This window comes from Oryx dammah, unplaced genomic scaffold (assembly GCF_014754425.2).
Source record: "Oryx dammah isolate SB20612 unplaced genomic scaffold, SCBI_Odam_1.1 HiC_scaffold_4, whole genome shotgun sequence".
Lineage (NCBI taxonomy): Eukaryota > Metazoa > Chordata > Mammalia > Artiodactyla > Bovidae > Oryx > Oryx dammah.
The window spans coordinates 55,844,284-55,862,008 of record NW_024070188.1 but is presented as its reverse complement, the minus strand read 5'-3'; the positions used below and the strand labels follow the sequence as shown (position 1 = coordinate 55,862,008).

Sequence of the window (17,725 nt, the reverse complement as noted above, 5' to 3'; positions counted from 1 at the left end):
ACAGTGGCTATATAAAAATAAAAGGAATTCCATAAATCAGGTTTGAGATGTAGTCTCTTAAATCTGCTCCAAAAGAAAATTGTCATACAGTTTGTGAGAGTCAAGTTCTCTTTTCACATGAATCTTTATATACGTTTTCTGTTCTGTAAATGCCATTTGTAGGCTGATCTGCAATATAAATTACTTCTCTACTTTGATTTTTTTTCTCCTCTCAATTGGCAGCAACTTGAGGGCTATCTCTGCTATTCATCACTTGTTTGCAGCCCCATTGTGGGTGGCAGTTCAGTGGCTAAGTCTTGTCTGACTTCTATAGCCCCATGGACTGTAGCCTGTCAGGCTCCTCTGTCCATGGGATTTCCCAAGCAAGAATACTGGAGTGGGTTGCCGTTTCTTTCTCCATGCAGCCCCATGATATTGACCAAACTGAGTATCTTCATGTACATAGGTGTAAAGGTATAATCGATGTTAAATTATTGAGATAATTATTTGAATAGAAATATTAGTAATTTAGGCAACAAAGTTCTTGGTTTTGAATTACCTAGATCATTATTTTAATAATCTTTGCTAAACTTTGCAAATGCAGGCAAAATATATGTCTTAAGCACAATAATCCTACTAGTAATTTCCTGGTTTAAGTGAGAAGAAGCTATTAATCCTGCTGCCAGACATCTGTGATATTTCAGAGTCTTGATAACTGTCACATTCCAAAGTGAACTGAATACCTGGATAGAAGACAATATTCCATTAGAATTTTTTCCAAGTTTACTTCTATCACTATTATTCAGGAGGTACTTAAAATGGGTTTAAGCACTTTCTGATGCAAAGTTGTTTCTCCTCCTTCTCTTACCACCTCACCCACACTGTCTTAATATGAGACTTTAAGAGCATAATTATAATTTCAGGAGCATTTTACATTATGTAAGGGAGTCTTTATGCCATCAATATGAAAATAAAATTAAGCTTATTAAAATCAGGTACAGTGAGCTCAAACCAAGAAAATCTGATTATACACCCTTGGAGGCTTACATTTAACATTAAGTAGAAAAAGGGGGTGGGGGGAAGAGCCTGTCATGAGCTTTGTCACAAAGATTAAAGAAAAATAAAAACGTGGAGAAGCCAACTATCAAGAGGTCAAACGAAACCTGGCTGGGAGGCCAAGACATAGAGACAATCAATGTGAGCTACTCTAAGATTTTAGTCTTGAAGGAAAAGAGAAAGGACAGCAGTGAGAAATAGAGACACAATTAAGCAGAGGGTATTGCCTTTCTGTTTAAGACAGCAGAGTTTTCTTTCTGGCAACAAAACTGACAAAGTGAAACAAAATAAGCTAAAGTCAGGGAATAAAAAGTGAGAAGTTACTTTGTTTGGAATTCAGGACATGCATCAGGTATTGCTCTACTGGTAGTCATGTATGGATGTGAAAGTTGGATAATAATGAAGGCAGGGGGCTGAAGAATGGATGTTTTTGAACTGTGTTGCTGGAGAAGACTCTTGAGGGTCCCTTTGAAAGCAGGGAGGTCAAACCAGTGAATCCTAAAGGAGAGCAACCTTGAATACTCTTTGGAAGGACTGATACTAAAGCTGAAGCTCCAATATTTTGGCTATCTGATGTGAACAGTTGACTCATTGAAAAAGACCCGGATGCTGGGAAAGATTGAAGGCAGAAGGAGAGGGTGACAGAGGATGAGATGGTTGGATGGCATCATCAATTCAACAGACATGAACTTGGGCAAACTCCAGAGGATGGTGAGGGACAGGGAAGCCTGGCATGCTGCAGTCCATGGGGTCACGAAGAGTCAGACACAACTTGGTGACTGAACAACAACATGATCAGGTATAGAGTCTCCAACAGCACACCTGGAAAATGGAAATCAGATGAGAGAAAACTATGTGTTAATGTAGATTAATCTCACAAATGTGAGTGAAAAGCCTGGTTTCAGAAGATATTATCGTTGCATTTATATTTTTTAAGGACTCTATATTTTATTTAAGGACTTCTTGTAGAATATACTTGTTGTTGTTTAGTCTCTAAATTGTGTCTGACTCTTTTGCAACCCCATGGAATGTAGCCCACTAGGCTCCTTTGTCCATGGGGATTTCCCAAGCAAGAATACTGGAGTGGGTTGCCATTTCCTTCTCCAGGAGCATTTATGTTAAATAGCATATGAGATTATTACAAAAGATTTTTAAAGAGACATACATATGTGATTAAAGAAAAAGGGGGAAATAATATAAAATTTAGGATATTGTTTGGAGGAGATAAGGAACAGTGATCAGAGCACATAACTGTTCAGAAGTATCAGAAAGGATCTAGTGTTAAGCTAAACTAATTGTGTTTGTTATACAATTATTCTTTACTCTGCACACACATTTTATATTTCTTGTTTATACATGTGGAATGTTGTCTATAGTTTTTAAAGTCAAATATAAAGAAAGAAATTACTTGGTTATGTTATATGTTAATGAAAGGAGCCAAGGTGAACGTTAGAAGTGGAAGCTATGAAAAGAAAAGGATAACCGATGGAGGTGGACTTGGATCGCAGAAGCGAAATAGTTTATGAGTCCCTGAGGTGGACGAATAAACCTTTCAAGGAAGGGTCAGCTATTCCTAGAAGTCAGGGAATGGTAGAAGGATGAAAACATGAAAACCAAGCATGCAGTGGCTTGAAGCAGATGCGACTGCTGATTTTGCAAGTCAAAACCAGTCAAACATTGACAATTTCATGTCTGTTCAATATTATTGTTCAATATGTGGAAAGGCTGTGGTACAGGGAGGTGATAAGCATTGCAGGTTTGTCATCTGGACCAGAAAACGGGAGGTGAGGACACCTGAGGAGGATGGTGTGAGCCAGCACGTGGAGAGCACAACAGACTCCCAAGAGGACCTCGAGGCAGTGCTGAAAGCAAGCTCCAGGCTGCAAACCTCAACTGAGTAAGGGCAGTGACTTGGAAAGTTGCGGTGTTGTCTCCAGCAGCCCTGAGCAATCCAATTGTCAAGGTGAGTGACTGTTCACATGAATGTGAGTGCACATCCTTTCTCCTCCTTAGAATGACTCTCCTACCATGAGACAAAATCAGCTAATGGAAAGTAAATGGTATGAAGAAATCAAAACAAATTGCTGCCATAGTGGATTTAAGTGAGTAGAGCAATTCTTCAAAGTTCTTTTACAAGAATGATTCACTGAAAAACCATAAAATGATCCATGCTTTTGCAGTTCAAATATAAGCTATCAAAGATTATACATTTTTCTTTCAAAATTCAGTAGTAATAAACATACATTTGCTTCTTCCAATAACATTAATCATATAAGTGATCACCAGTGTAAATTAGCAGGAAAAAAAATTCTTCGCATTAAAAAAAAGAGAGAGCACTATGTCTAGACACCATTTATCAAAATAATAACAATTATAAAGAAGATTCCACTACTCAACATAATCTAGAATTTGCTTGGTATGAAAGTGATACCTTCCTTGGTCATACATTCTGTCTGAACAAGGAGAAAGGAAATCTGTGATCTACTAATCATTGCGAATGTTCTGTTACATTTATCAGCAGAATTCAAATAAGTGATTAGTGATCACTAATGTAGTCACATGTCAGATACCTCTCAGCATGGAGGGGACCATCAGTGTGAGGAATTCAACAAATGTTCCACCCATGTGTTTTTTGCAAATGTTTTTACCTGGTGCAGCTGCACCTAGTGATAGAAAAAGAGATGCAAGGCAAGGCGGCCAGTGACAGAAATAATATGAAATTAACCTATGGCAGATTTGGAAGATGAAGGGTGCACTGATGGGTATTTATTTTTTTATACTTTCCTAAATTATATGATTTTTTTTAAAGAGAAAAGATTGCTGGGAGAAATATCAATAACATCAAGTATGCAGATGACACCACTCTTATGGCAGAAAGTGAAGAAGAACTAAAGAGCCTCTTGATGAAAGTGAAAGAGGAGAGCTAAAAAGTTGGCTTAAAACTCAACATTCAGAAAACTAAGATCATGGCATCCGGTCCCATCACTTCATGGCAAATAGATGGGGAAACAGTGACAGACTTTATTTTGGGGGCTCCAAAATCACTGCAGATGGTGATTGCAGCCATGAAATTAAAAGACACTTGCTCCTTGGAAGAAAAGCTATGACCAACCTAGACAGCATACTAAAAAGCAGAGACATTACTTTGCCAACAAAGGTCTGTCTAGTGAAAGCTATGGTTTTTCCAGTAGTAATGTATGGATGTGAGAGTTGGACTATAAAGAACGCTAAGCGCTGAAGAATTGATGCTTTTGAACTGTGGTGTTAGAGAAGACTCTTGAGAGTCCCTTAGTCAGCAAGGAGATCCATCCTGTCAATCCTAATATTCATTGGAAGGACTGATGTTGAAGCTGAAACTCCAGTACTTTGGCCACATGATGCAAAGAACTGACTCATTGGAAAAGACCCTGATGGTGGGAAAGACTGAAGGCGGGAGGAGAAGGGGACGACAGAGGATGAGATGGCTGGATGGCATCACCAACATGATAGTCATGAGTTTGAGTAGGCTTCAGGAGTTGGTTAAGGACATGGAAGCCTGGCATGCTGAAGTCCATGGGGTCACAAAGAGTCAGACATGACTGAGGGACAGAACTGAACTGAACTTTCCTAAATTATATGATTTTTTTAAAGAGAAAAGTTGAGTATTATATTCACAAAACCACCACCAACAACAACCACAAAAACAGCCCCCTCATTTCCTCTTGGGAAATTGAATTTTTATAACTTTTTCCACATCAATTTAGAATATTATTAATTTAAAAGAACTGGTAAAAATCCAAAATGTCTGAGGATTTTCTCAAAATTACAACAAAATTCTAAGCAAACAAAAATATATAAATAATGCAGCTAAAGACACTGAAACAACTTAAATGTCCATCAAGAGATGAATGGTAAAAGAAGATGTGGTGCATACATACAATAGAAAACTCCTCAGCCATAAAATATAAAAAAATAATGACATCTGCAGCAACATTTATGGACCTAGAGGCTTATCATACTAAATGAAGTAAGTCAGAAAGTAAAAGACAAATACCCTATGATGTCACATATATGTAGTATCTAAACTTTGACACAAATGAGCTTATTTACAAAATAGAAACAGACTCATAGACCTAGAAAACAGATTTGTGGTTTCCCCTGGGGGATAGGAGAATGATGGAGTGGGAGCATGGGATTAGCAGATGAAAATAATTCTATACAGAATGGATAAACAACAAGGTCCTCCTACTATTTAGCACAAGGAAGTTAAATTCGATATCCTATTATAAATCATAATGGAAAATATGAAAAAGAATATATATATGTATATGCAAAACTGAATCTCTTTGCTGTACAACTGAAACTAACACAACACTGTAAATCAACTATACTTCAAAAATAAAAAATAATTTTTAAAAAGTTGATACCAAAATTTTCCTTAAAATTTTAATCTTCTATACTATGACTTGCCAGTATCTGCAGAGCACCCACTGTGTGTAAGAAACTGTCAGTCCCGTGTCCATAAATGTCAGACACGACATGACACTGAAGTCGTTCAGTCGTGTCTGACTCTCAGCGACCCCATGGACTGCAGCCCACCAGGCTCCTCCATCCGTGGAATTTTCCAGGCAAGAGTACTGGAGTGGGTTGCCATTTCCTTCTCCAGGAGATCTTCCTGACCCAGGGACCAAACCCAGGTCTCCTGCATTGTAGGCAGATGCTTTACCGTCTGAGCCACCAGCAAGATCCTATAAATGTCAGAAATACTAATAAATATAAAGTCTAAGAGTAGAGAACATTTTTTAAAGCTTTAGTTGTTTTCTTAAGCCCCCCCCAAATGTAAACTGTACTGATTTTTCACACAAGTTCATAACATATGTCTGATACTTTCATTTGAAAATGACTCTAACGCCAAATGTCCTTTATCACTATTTTCATATTTAAATGTTAAAGTGTTAAGTTTTAGCCACTAATGACACCATCATAAGTTTTATATCCCTGCCCTTTTAATAACTGCTGTCAAAAAAAAAAGACCACGTTGTTATGGGCTCTGGATTTTAACTACCATTATGTGCAGTATTTCCTTTAAATTCAATCACAGGACTTTCCTAGGTGTCCAGTGGTTAATACTCCAGGCTTCCAATGCAAGGGGTTCAAATTTCCTTTAAATTTAATCACAGGACTTCCCTGGGCATCCAGTGGTTAATACTCCAGGTTTCCAATGCAGGGGGTTCGAATTTGAGCTCTGGTCAGGAAACTAAGACCCCACATGTTGTGCAGCACAGCCAAAACAAATAAAATAAATAAAATAATGGACTGTAAGGTAAAGGTCACTAAAATTCAAGTTAGAAGATCAGTGCTTAAAAAAAAAAAAAATTCAATCAGACTCTGGATCAGAGTAGTAACCTTCTGGTATAACACAATCCAGTCAAGAAATGTGTGGTGAGTCTCTTCTAACATCATTACCAGAAAATCCTTTCCCATCTGACTAGTGAATTTAAAAGCAATTGTTCTGAACAGATACCGTGTTCATTAACTTTTTATTTAAAAAAAATCACTTCCTAACATCGGGTTTCATAAGAGATTTGTAAAAATTACTTAATTAAGCATATAGGAGTCTCAGCCAGAACCTGAAATATTTTCTGAGCCACTTTCACTCAAATTAGTTGTTTATTATAATCACTCCCTCTGAAAAAACAATTTGTGAGCTCTGTTCTTCCTGAGTATGCCTTCACAAATGCACTATTAATGTTTCAGATAGTATAATAGAACAGACTGTCCAGGGCAGGCAACAGGAGCTGCTTTTCCACAGCCTCCAAAATTACAGATTGATTTTGACATGTTTCAGCTGGCTGGCATTTCCACAAAGGGTTCTAACCACTTGGGAGAGGGGAAAACTACTGACATGACCCTTTTTTCAGGCAACTCAATCTAGTTACAAGAATTATAGCCAATCCATCGAGAATGGCTGTACACCTAGTCAGAATTGTTTTGGTGGGGAAAGGGTAAGGTTTTCTCTTTTTTTGTCCATCCTACACGGAAGGAACTATGAAGATAAATTTGCTGTACCTAATACAATGTACTAAGTGACCAGTACTTTCAAAACATTGAAACATAGTGAAAATAATGCAAGACAAGGAGAGAAGACTGGTATTCTGGCATAGGTTCTAGCACTGGCCAGCTGGGTGGCCTTGGGTGAGTCACTAAGTATTTTGGGGCTTTAACTTCCTTAGCAGGGAAATGAAGGCAATGGGGGACATGAGTTTTCAAATCCTGACACACTTACAAGTTTAGGATTCTGTGATTCACTCTTCACTAAAGGGTCATAAGACATTTGCAAGAAGACAAGTAAATCACACATGACACCCTAGATTTGGACTTCCCTGGTGGTTCAGATGGTAAAGAATCTGCCTGCAATATGGGAGACCTGGGTTCGATTACTGCGTGGGGAAGATCTCCTGGAAAAGGGAATGGCTACCCACTTACTCTAGTATTTTTGTCTGGAGAATTCCAAGGACAGAGGAGCCTGGTGGGCTACAATCCATGGGATCACAAAGAGACCCAACTGAACGACTTTTAACACCCTCTATTTACCCAGTACTATAGCTTCTACTCCAAAGAGAACTTCCAACATCCCATACCTACTGCAAGCTCCAGGATGTAAGCTCAGCCTTCACTCCAAAGCTCTGTGCGTACCATTTGACATCATAACAAATGCATTAAAAAATGCCAAAAAAATAAATTAGCAAGGGTGCTGTCAGCCAGACATGAAGTGAAAAGGATAATCTGTGCCAAAAAATGTCCTCCCTCATGTAAAGAAACTGGTAATTGGAAGTAAGAGGAATTCCCCACCTCCAGGAACAGACTGTGCAGAGGCGGGGCGCCCCTGCCAACATCCAAACCTTTGCCAGAAGCAGAGGCAGCGTGGGGAGAGAAGAAAGCTCTTCCACCCCTGCTACTCCGACTATTTACAGGGAACCATTCCAACTTCTGGCAGGAAGCTGCTGGCAGAAGTAAGTATTCCCTTCTGTAGGAGTGGAAGGGATTTCAGTGTGACAGTTGTGCAACAGCAAAATCAGATCAAGTCTTGATAAAGGGTCTTTCTTGCACATCAGTTCAGCACTTCCTTTGAAACAGTCCCAGGCTTTACAGACTCTAGACTGGGTAGAGGTCAAGGGTGGTGGCTCCTTCCAGACAAAGCAGTCAAGAGCCAAATCTTCTGGGGTTGGTAAAAGGTTTCTGAGAAATGGACAAGTATTGACTTCGAACACTAACAACTAGCTTGAAAATACAGTTTATTGAATCCTGAAACACAACCAGGGATGTGATTCACTATTTTACCTCAGTGATGAAGTGGTGTACACATAACAGGAGTGGAAACTGTTTACATTACCCTAATTGAAGGGCAGCATGTGATACTCAATCTGTCAAAAAAAAAAAGGAAGAGAAATCCTTCCCAAGAAGATGAGCTGACAATTCAAAAGATAAAACATGATTAGAGATTTTCCCAATATAATATATAAAGGCACGTATTTGAACAACAAAGAAATGCATTCCTTGACCCAACCGGAACAACATGGTTCCTTCAAGGAAATCGTGGATTAAAATGGTTTATCGTTGCTGTTTAGTCGCTCAGTCACCTCCGACACTTTTGTGACCCCATGGACTGTAGCTCTCCAGTTTCCTCTGTCCATGGGATTTCCCAGGCAAGAATACTGGAGTGAGTTGCCATTTCTCTGAGGATCTTTCCGATTAGTGACAATAAATGGTGCTTTGGCCATCTCCTTGGTGTTGAGAAAGCTGTATCTTATGCTCCCCCACTTTACGTCAGGTCTGAAAAATAATCTTCCTGAAAAAAGGACGTACTTTTACACACGCACACAGAGGATGTACTGAACATTCATATTTTTGATGCTGTTGTAATTATTAAAATCATATCAGAAGAGTCCCCTTCCTCCCTGCAACCAGGCCCCTGTCAGATCAGGGATATTTCAGCTGCACTGAAGACTACGTGGGCTTCCTTCCTTCTCCCCTCCGGAGCCTGAGACAGAACTCTAGCTCATCCCTGGCTATCTGATGATTTGAGGGGCCGGCAGGGTTGCGGGGGAGTGGGACTCCCCAGGGAGGCTCACAAAGGAGGCACTGTTCCCTTGCTCTGCCTAAATTCCCAGCTTCCTGGGCAAACACTGCCTGGTCCTGTCCTCAGCCAGCATTTCAAGTAGAGAGGCTGAAGGTTTCCGAAGAACCAGGGCTGCTTCTGAGCAACAGATGGAGTGGGCTCAGAAGCCCGGGACAGGTGCTCTTGCAGTCCAGCGGGTGTTCTCAAAGTTCCACCACACCACCCTCCGGACTTGAGGACCACATATATTCATCCCGTAGAGGGTCTATTTCCAGGCACGTGCTGTGCTCTACCCGACCCCACTGGCTACTCCGAGGATTTGAGAGCCTTGGGCAGCGTTGTGGGCAAAGACTGTTAGGAGGTAACATAAGTTGAGAGTAATCTTTTAGCAGAACGGTTTGAGTTAAAATAAAGGGATTGAAAAGGAGAAAAAAAAAAAAAAAGGACATGCTTTTAGCAGCAAACTAGTCAAAAAAACACTTAGGTAGAAAATGATGAAACACTGGCATCTTTTGTGGCTCAGGCCATGTGAACCCAAGGCAGTCTGGTCCACTGAACTCGATCTTTGATCAGGCTCTTTATATGGCACAGGAGGCTTGGAAATGATGTAAAACATCTGCCCACTGCACATGTGCCTTTGATGTTTGAGCTGGTCATTTCTGGCCCCCAGGCAATGACGTGACCCCATTGTTGAAAAATTACTTCATCTCTGTTGCCATAACACTAGGTATGTACCTTTTTAAATAGTACTCCGTTGTAAGAAATGATTCACTTTTTTCTCTGGTGTTTCTCCCTCATGAGATCAAACTCCTTGAAAGCAGGGACAGTAAAAGAAGGTAGCATGCCTTAACCCCCAGGCCCTTAGGTATTCCTCCCTCTATTATCTACTACAGATGAGCTTTTTCCGTCAAGACTTCTAACTTGATCTCAGCTTTAAGATTCTATATCTACTGACCACTGTATTCTATCCATTAGAGATACCTACATGTTTTCTTCACTCTTAATTTTGCTGCTTAATTCTGTCAATTTGTTCTGATTCAGTTTTATTCCTGCAGTTCTATAAGGCTGCACTGGCTGACTCAGTCTTATGGAATCGTAGCTTTACAAATCCTACTGTGTGCCAAGAGATGAGCTACTCGCTATAGAAACTGAAATGAATGAGAAATCAAAATGAGTATAACATCAAAGATGAAATAGATGTTAGTTTAACACAGAAAAGAGGGAAAACAAAGAGGCGGGAACAGTTGCCAGAAAGGTATGAAAGTATGAGTGAATCTGGCATGTTGGAGTTTGAGTGCTAAAGCATGTTGGGATACCACCCATGGTGAGCCTAAAAGATAAGCAAGTCCCTGAGGGCCATCTACATCGTGCTAGAGAGGCTGACCTTCATTATAAAGGCAGTGAAAGACACTAGGAAGCAAGACAATGAACGGACAAGCTGGATATGAAACTGGAAGCAAAACGGCTGGTTTTAAGGACAGCTGTAATAATCTAAGCAAGAAAGGATCAAAACCTTCATGGAAGCCATTGCACTTGAAACGGATAAGAATGGACCATACTGAATAAAATGACAGGTGGGATTAACAAAAGGGATTCGTAGGGATTTGCCAGGTGGAAATAGGGAAATGGTGAGGGGAGGAGTAAGAGATGAGAATCATTCCGATTTCTCATTCATTTTGGTTTCTATAGTGAGTAGCTCATCTCTTGGCACATAATAGGATTTAATAACCACTTACAGTTGAGTAATGTAAACATAAGTAAACATGGAAGGCATGTTTTTAGACAATAACAACACTTAGCATTTATTAAGCAGTTCAGGCAATATTTTCTGAGTGATTTACATGCATTACCTAATTTGATCTTCTCAAGAACCCTGGAAGACAAGTATCCATTTATCAGATGAGGATAATGGTGCAACAAAAGGAGAAATGACCTGCACAAGGTCACTGAGTTATCAAGGAACAAAGGGAGACTCTGACTCCAGAGCCCTGCTCCAGTCCCTGGAATAAAGAATGCAGAAGGAAGTTGATAACAGACAAGGCAGTAAGAGTATGAGTTCAACTGTACACACATGAGGTTTTTGTTTCAGGAGTTTGTGAAATATGTAAGAGAAGATACCTTAGTAGGGCTAGGATACATGACTCCGGAATTCATTGGGAGGTTCTTAGCTAGGAATTTAGGAATCTTCAGGGTATAGATGATATTTGGAACCTAGGGGTGGAAGATGTGGTGAAGTTTTTAAAAAAAAGGTGGAGAGAAAGCCACCTTTGATCTCTGCCTGGACCTTGAAGCCTAAAGTCTCAAGTAGCCAATGCCACTTTGAGTGAACACACTGAATAATTCTGTCAGCAATCAGGGAACGGGAAAAGGAAGCTTGAGAAAAAGGTGGTGGCACTAATGGTTTCAGAAACAAGACCTGAGGTTTTGGTGAGTCCTTGCCCTTTTGGTCCAGAAGAAAACAAAAAAATCCATATAATGAGCCAATTCAATTGCTATAACTGAGTAGTTCTTCAAGTGTCTTTTCCTTTTCTTTCCATATTCAGTGTACTTCTGTCTGATGTGGGACCTGTCCTCTAGGGGTTGGCATTCTGGTGGGGAGTGGGCACAGGCAAATTATTAATAATGACATAATGAGAATTCCATGGACTGTATAGTCCTTGGGGTCTCAAAGAGTCAGACAAGACTGAGTGACTTTCACTTTCATACATAAAATAGATAAACAACAAGGACCTGCTGTATGGCACAGGGAATTATACTCAACACCTTGTAATAAGCTATAATGAAAAAGAATCTGAAAAGAATATATATGTGTGTGTGTGTGTGTGTGTGTTACTGAATCACTTTACTGTACACCTGAAACTATAACAACATTGTAAATCAACTATGAAAGAAAGTGAAAGTGAAAGCCACTCAGTCATGTCTGATTCTTTTTGACCCCATGGAATTTCTCCGGGCCAGAATATTGGAGTGAGTAGCCTTTCCCTTCTCCAGAGGATCTTTCCAACCCAGGGATCAAATCCAGGTCTCCCGCATTGCAGGCAGATTCTTTACCAGCTGAAACACCAGGGAAGTCCTTAAATCAATTACACTTTAATGTAAATCAACTATACGTTAATGAAAATAGAATAAAATCTTAGAAAAGAACACACTAGATAACTGAGAGGTATAATAAGATCTCGTTTCTCCAAGATCCAAACAACTGAGATAAAAGAAATAAAATTATATGATTTATAATCATGTCTGTCAGGCTTGAAATCTTATAATCAAAGAAAATTAAATTATAGTCAAAACTAGTTTGAAGGCTGTTGGGCATTTAATGTTTTACACTTTTTTTTTGGAAACTGATAAAGCATTCATAGCATTACTTGATGAACAACCAAGAACAAGTTCCTTCACTTTAATAGAATATTCTTAGGTAGAGAATTGTTACTTCAGGTGGTCCAGTGAGAATCAAGGGAGAAGGTATGAACAAAGCACCTAGCAAGGTACACAGAGTCCATGCTAACAAATGTTAGACATTTTCCTTCACAGAAAGATGAAGTTCAAGTTCTAAAGTGATGATCACCTCATACAGCCCTTTATATTTGGAAAGGCCACCTTTCACAGGGGTCATTACAGTGAAGCAGCTTGGTGAAATACAGTTCCTGCTCAAGTGTGCATCCTAAATTGCTTCAGTCGTGTCCAACTATTTGTGACCCTCTGGGCTGCATAGCCAGCCAGACTCCTCTGTTCATGGGGTTCTCCAGGCAAGAATTCTGGAGTGGGTCGCCATACCCTCTTCCAAGGGGATCTTCCTACCTCAGGAATTGAACGCGCATGTCTTGTCTCCTGCACTGGTAGGCAGGTTCTTACCACTAGCACATCTGGGAAGCCCAGTTCCTGCTCCTAGCTTTCCTTCCTTAGTCCTGTTCTGCGAGCTCACACCTCCCTCTTCCCCTAACGGTACAAATACTGACATATCTACTTCCCTCATCTTTATTCCCAGCACAGGCCTTCACTGCCCTTTTCAAAATCTACACTTAGCATTCTGAACAGTGCACTTTGGTAGAACATGCCCTGGGCTGGGAACCAGAAGACCCTTTCCCCACTTCTCAATCTGCTTCCTGCTTTGACTAATATTCTACTAATATCTTGCTATATGACCAGGTCCTAATTCAAATTCTTTGTTCTCTGATATGTAAAAATTAGATGACTTTATTAGATTTTCTATAATCTATAATCTATGCTAGACTATAGTAGGATTTTCATATTTTATTTTTATATTTAAGATAAAATATTAGATGAATGATGAACAGTTTTTTATAAGCATTTTTGTCTTCTCCTTAAATATACTGATCAGTGTTAAAATTATTGCCATTCAGTTATATGCTGAATGACATGAGTTATATGGTTTTGTAAGCATATATACTTTTAATGGTTGATGTAATTTACAGAAACTGAATGTGCAATTTATGCTTTCTGTAAGGATACTGAAATGCTTCCTTTTTTTAGTCTCAGTAATTTTAGTGTTTATAATTGAGTGATGCAAGTAATTTTTAGGTACTGGAATTATTTTAAAAATCAAATATGTGCTTACATATTTGATTTTTTGATAATTTTTATTTCAATAAATAAATAATTTTATTCATTTTATTTTAATTTTATTAATTATAATTAATTATTATTTGTTATCATTATTATTAATATAATAAATATCATTATTTGATATTTTAAACATAAAAATCAATTGTCTTTGTTTCTGGTAACAAGATTGAGAAAGCATGATTACCTAATCATGCCACTTACAAAAAAATTCATTAGTAGGAAAAATAGAAAAGCTATATGAACTTAGATTATGGAGTGAAAACACACATAATCAAAAATGCATGTCACATCAACAGACTCTGCACTTATCTAGGCAACGAGTTATCACACTCTGAAGACAGGTCCCATTTTCCGTGAGTACATATATAAATACCTCTCTTGAGAATGCATTCTGGGGATTATTTAATTTAGGAAATATCCAGGTAGCTAATTTCCTAATACCATTATTTAAATGTATTTCCTTTTTAATTTTTTTTCTTAAGGAGGAGATATCTGATCCTTATATTTGAAAGCATTTAATATAAACTTTCTCTTCTTCAGAATAACTCTAGTTCCTTTCACATTTTGCAACATCTTAGTCAGGCCTTATGGCTCACCTAAACTTTGATTTCTCTCATATCCCTCTTCATTTGGACACCACTGAAGTGGACACAATAATCTCCATGGGCCATCCACGAGGGTACAGCAGAAGGTAGTTACTGTCATTTAAAGTTTCACTCTCCTCTGTGTGCCTTTCTCCCTTCCACTCCCATACTGCTCTCTGTGAAAACATCCACCTGTGAGAAAAAACTATTCAAGAAGCAGAAACTAAATTTTCAGTTCTCTAAGACACTGGCATACCTACTCCTCACATCTCTGTACTCTTTCCTACTTTCACAAAGGCAAACAGGATTTTTGAAACTTCCAAAGAGAAAATCCCCAGCAACTGGACAGGGCTCTGAGCTGCTCTGGTCAGAAAGTTTAACCTTGAATATTCCCAGGGCTTCCCAGATGGCACTAGCAGTGAAGAACCTGCCTGCCATCGCAGGAGATGTGGGTTGGATCCCTGAGTAGGGAAGATCAAGTGGCAGCCCACTTCAGTATTGATGCCTGGAGAATCCCCATGGACAGAGGAGCCTGGCGGGTTACAGTCCATTGGGTCACAAAGAGTTGGACATGACTGACAAGACTTAGCATAACACATTCCCAAGTCTGGCTGCCAAAGAGCCTCACATAACTGTTCCAGGAAAACATAGTTAAGGGTATGGAAACTGAGTTATGATTTTGCTCTAGAATTCCCTCTACAGATTTGAGTCCGCTTGGCTCAACCAATTGTAAACAAACTTGAAAAGTCACGTGGTTGAATCCACTCAAAACACGCAGGGTCACCTACCCTTTTAAAACCCTTTAAAACAAACATCCCTTCTGATACAAAGGAATTATGGGCTTCTAATGTATTTTTATTATAAACACAATAGGTCTAGGGGACAGTTACAGATAGGTAACCCCCCCTTCTTTCTTTTCATGCATTTCAAAGTCTTGCACCACCAACTTCACCAAAGATATACTATCACAAGATAATAGAAAAGGATCATAAAGGTCAGATCTTCTTATAATTGATAATTAAAGGGCCCTCTTCTACCCACTGATTTTAACAGCATTAAAGGATTATCGATGAATGAGCTGTGTTGTGTGACTGCCTTCATCAGAAAGGAAAGGTTTCCGGTTTAGAAATAGGTCCTCCAGAAGGGAGTGCCTGGGAATCCTTCAGGGGAATCTATAAAAGGACTTGGCTTTCAACTACTGCTGATGGAGAAATAGAAATGCTGACTTTTGAGCATGGTTTTAAATTAACAAGACAAAAATTTGCAAAGCAAATTTATTATAATATGTTCCAAGGTCATATGTGCTGAGATTACATTTTTACTAGTTTCTTTTCTCTTTCTTTTTTGGATGAGGGGGGCAGTGAAAAAGTATTTCAATGCCAATAACCTAGAGTAGCTTTTAAAGACCTGTGGTTTCCTTTCTGCCCTAAAATGTTGATGTTCAGAAGGGACAGAGATTGGGCACTGTTACGTCTGTAGTGGGGCAGTAGAATTGGAATTCTCCAAGCCAGAGTACTGGGGTGGATAGCCATTACCTTCTCCAGGGGATCTTCCCATCCCAGGGATCAAACGCAGATCTCTCACACTGCAGGTGAATTCTTTACCAGCTGAGCTACCAGGGAAGCTTGATGAAGCTAGAAGGCTTCTCTAATCACTTTCCCAGATTCTCTCTACTGGTCTGAAAAGATCATCGATTCCCACGTGCCACTGTTTATGGCTGACAATACAAGATTTCCTTCAGCAGCTGTAAAAAGCAGACTGTAAATGTACACTATGAGGGCCATCATAGCTTGCTCTGACACACAGAATCTGGGGCCTGTGCCACTTTCAGCTCCGCCAAAACTGAGCCACTACCCTTTCAGCACAGAAGATTTCAAAACACCCAAGTGCCATGGATATCACACACCCTTCCTCTGAGCTTTGGTGAACAGGACAGGGTGGAACTCCTGTTTTACTTTATTAGAGATCATTTCAGGGATGGGAACCAAATCCCACAGAAAACCCCAAATCTCTTTTAATACATTAGATACTGAAATACTTTTCCATACTTTGTATATATTTTTTCCCAATGACTATACAGTCACTGTATAAACCCAGATACAAACACAAGTGAAATAAAAAGATAGGAGAATTCTAGATAATGTAGATTTAAAAGCCCTCTGCTCACAAATATATTAACAGTTTTCCTTAGAATAGCAATAGGATTTCAGAAAAAGCAGAATTTCTTCCTCAATTGAAGGATAATTTTCTCAACTGTTTATTTTACATTTCAAAGCATGACCAAAGGGCAACAGGCCACCTTTAAAAACTCATCTGAAAATTCTTCTTGCAGTTTATTTATAATAATGTGAGATTACATAGTGTTATGAGTTAGTTGATGCTCAGACTCTTAAAAGGTTTTCAAAAGGAAAAGGATAGGCAAGATCAATGATTGCAAGGTTATAAACCTCCTTTAATCTCAAGCAGAACATAATGTAATTTTAAAATTACAGAAGTGCAAAGAAATTAATATTTCATTTCAACAATGAGCTTCTAATTAAGGGTATTTTCTTTGGGGGAAGAATGAGGAACAATCCTGCTAAAAAAGCCTCCCCAACAAAACAATCTGTAAACTTGTTTATAGGGTAAGTGTTTTTCCAGAGTAGTGGTCTATCTTTATTGTGTGTTAAAAGTATTTATTGGAGAAACTTTGATTTGGCAAAATAATACAACCGTTTTATATAATAAAACAAAAGAAATGGCCTGCCAAATCCCCAACAGTAAACTGTTAGGAATTTAAAGGAACTCTGTTAGATCCTTGGGAGAATAAACAGGTTATGAAAACAATCATAAAAAGCCACTTTCAGGGTGACAACAGTCCACGAGGGCCCTGACTTCAGCCCACACTGTCGCTCACTCACCTCCAGGCACACGGCCCCAGTAGGGAGCCCTGGTCCCCATCAAACCCTGCAGTGGCTTGAGGCTAATGGAAATTAAAAGTTTTATCATGTGGTCTCTGTAACTGATAATTCCCTCAGAATGCATGCATGGAGCACAATGTTAACAAAGAAAATCCCATTTCTAGATAAAGACATTTTTCTTCCATATTTATATTCAAAAGATTGTATTAAACCTGATTGATAGTCTTCCTGTGTTTCTCTCTACCACTGGATGAGATGGTAAGAAAGATACATCCTTTTACAAAAAAGATAATAAATGTACTTCAAATGTTAACCGTTGTAATATTAAAAGAAAAGCAAAAATAATGCCAAAGTGTCTGACACGGTGAAGCTTCTAAGAAGAGAAAAAAATTCCATCAGAATACTTTAGGGAATGGCTATCTGCCCTCTGACAAGTTAACAAGCACAATCTGATCATTACTTTAAAGGTTAAGCTTCATTTAAAAAATACCAAAGTGTCCAATGATACAGCTGAAAAACATGCT

The 17,725-nt window shown here is 38.9% G+C and overlaps 1 protein-coding gene across 2 annotated transcripts in view; it reads right to left on the bottom strand.

Annotated features, from left to right (window-relative positions):
- The window catches only part of TMEM200A (transmembrane protein 200A), an 88,702-nt gene that overhangs the window by 44,209 nt on the left and 26,768 nt on the right, over positions 1 to 17,725 (bottom strand). The gene's annotated exons all lie outside the window — the stretch shown is intronic.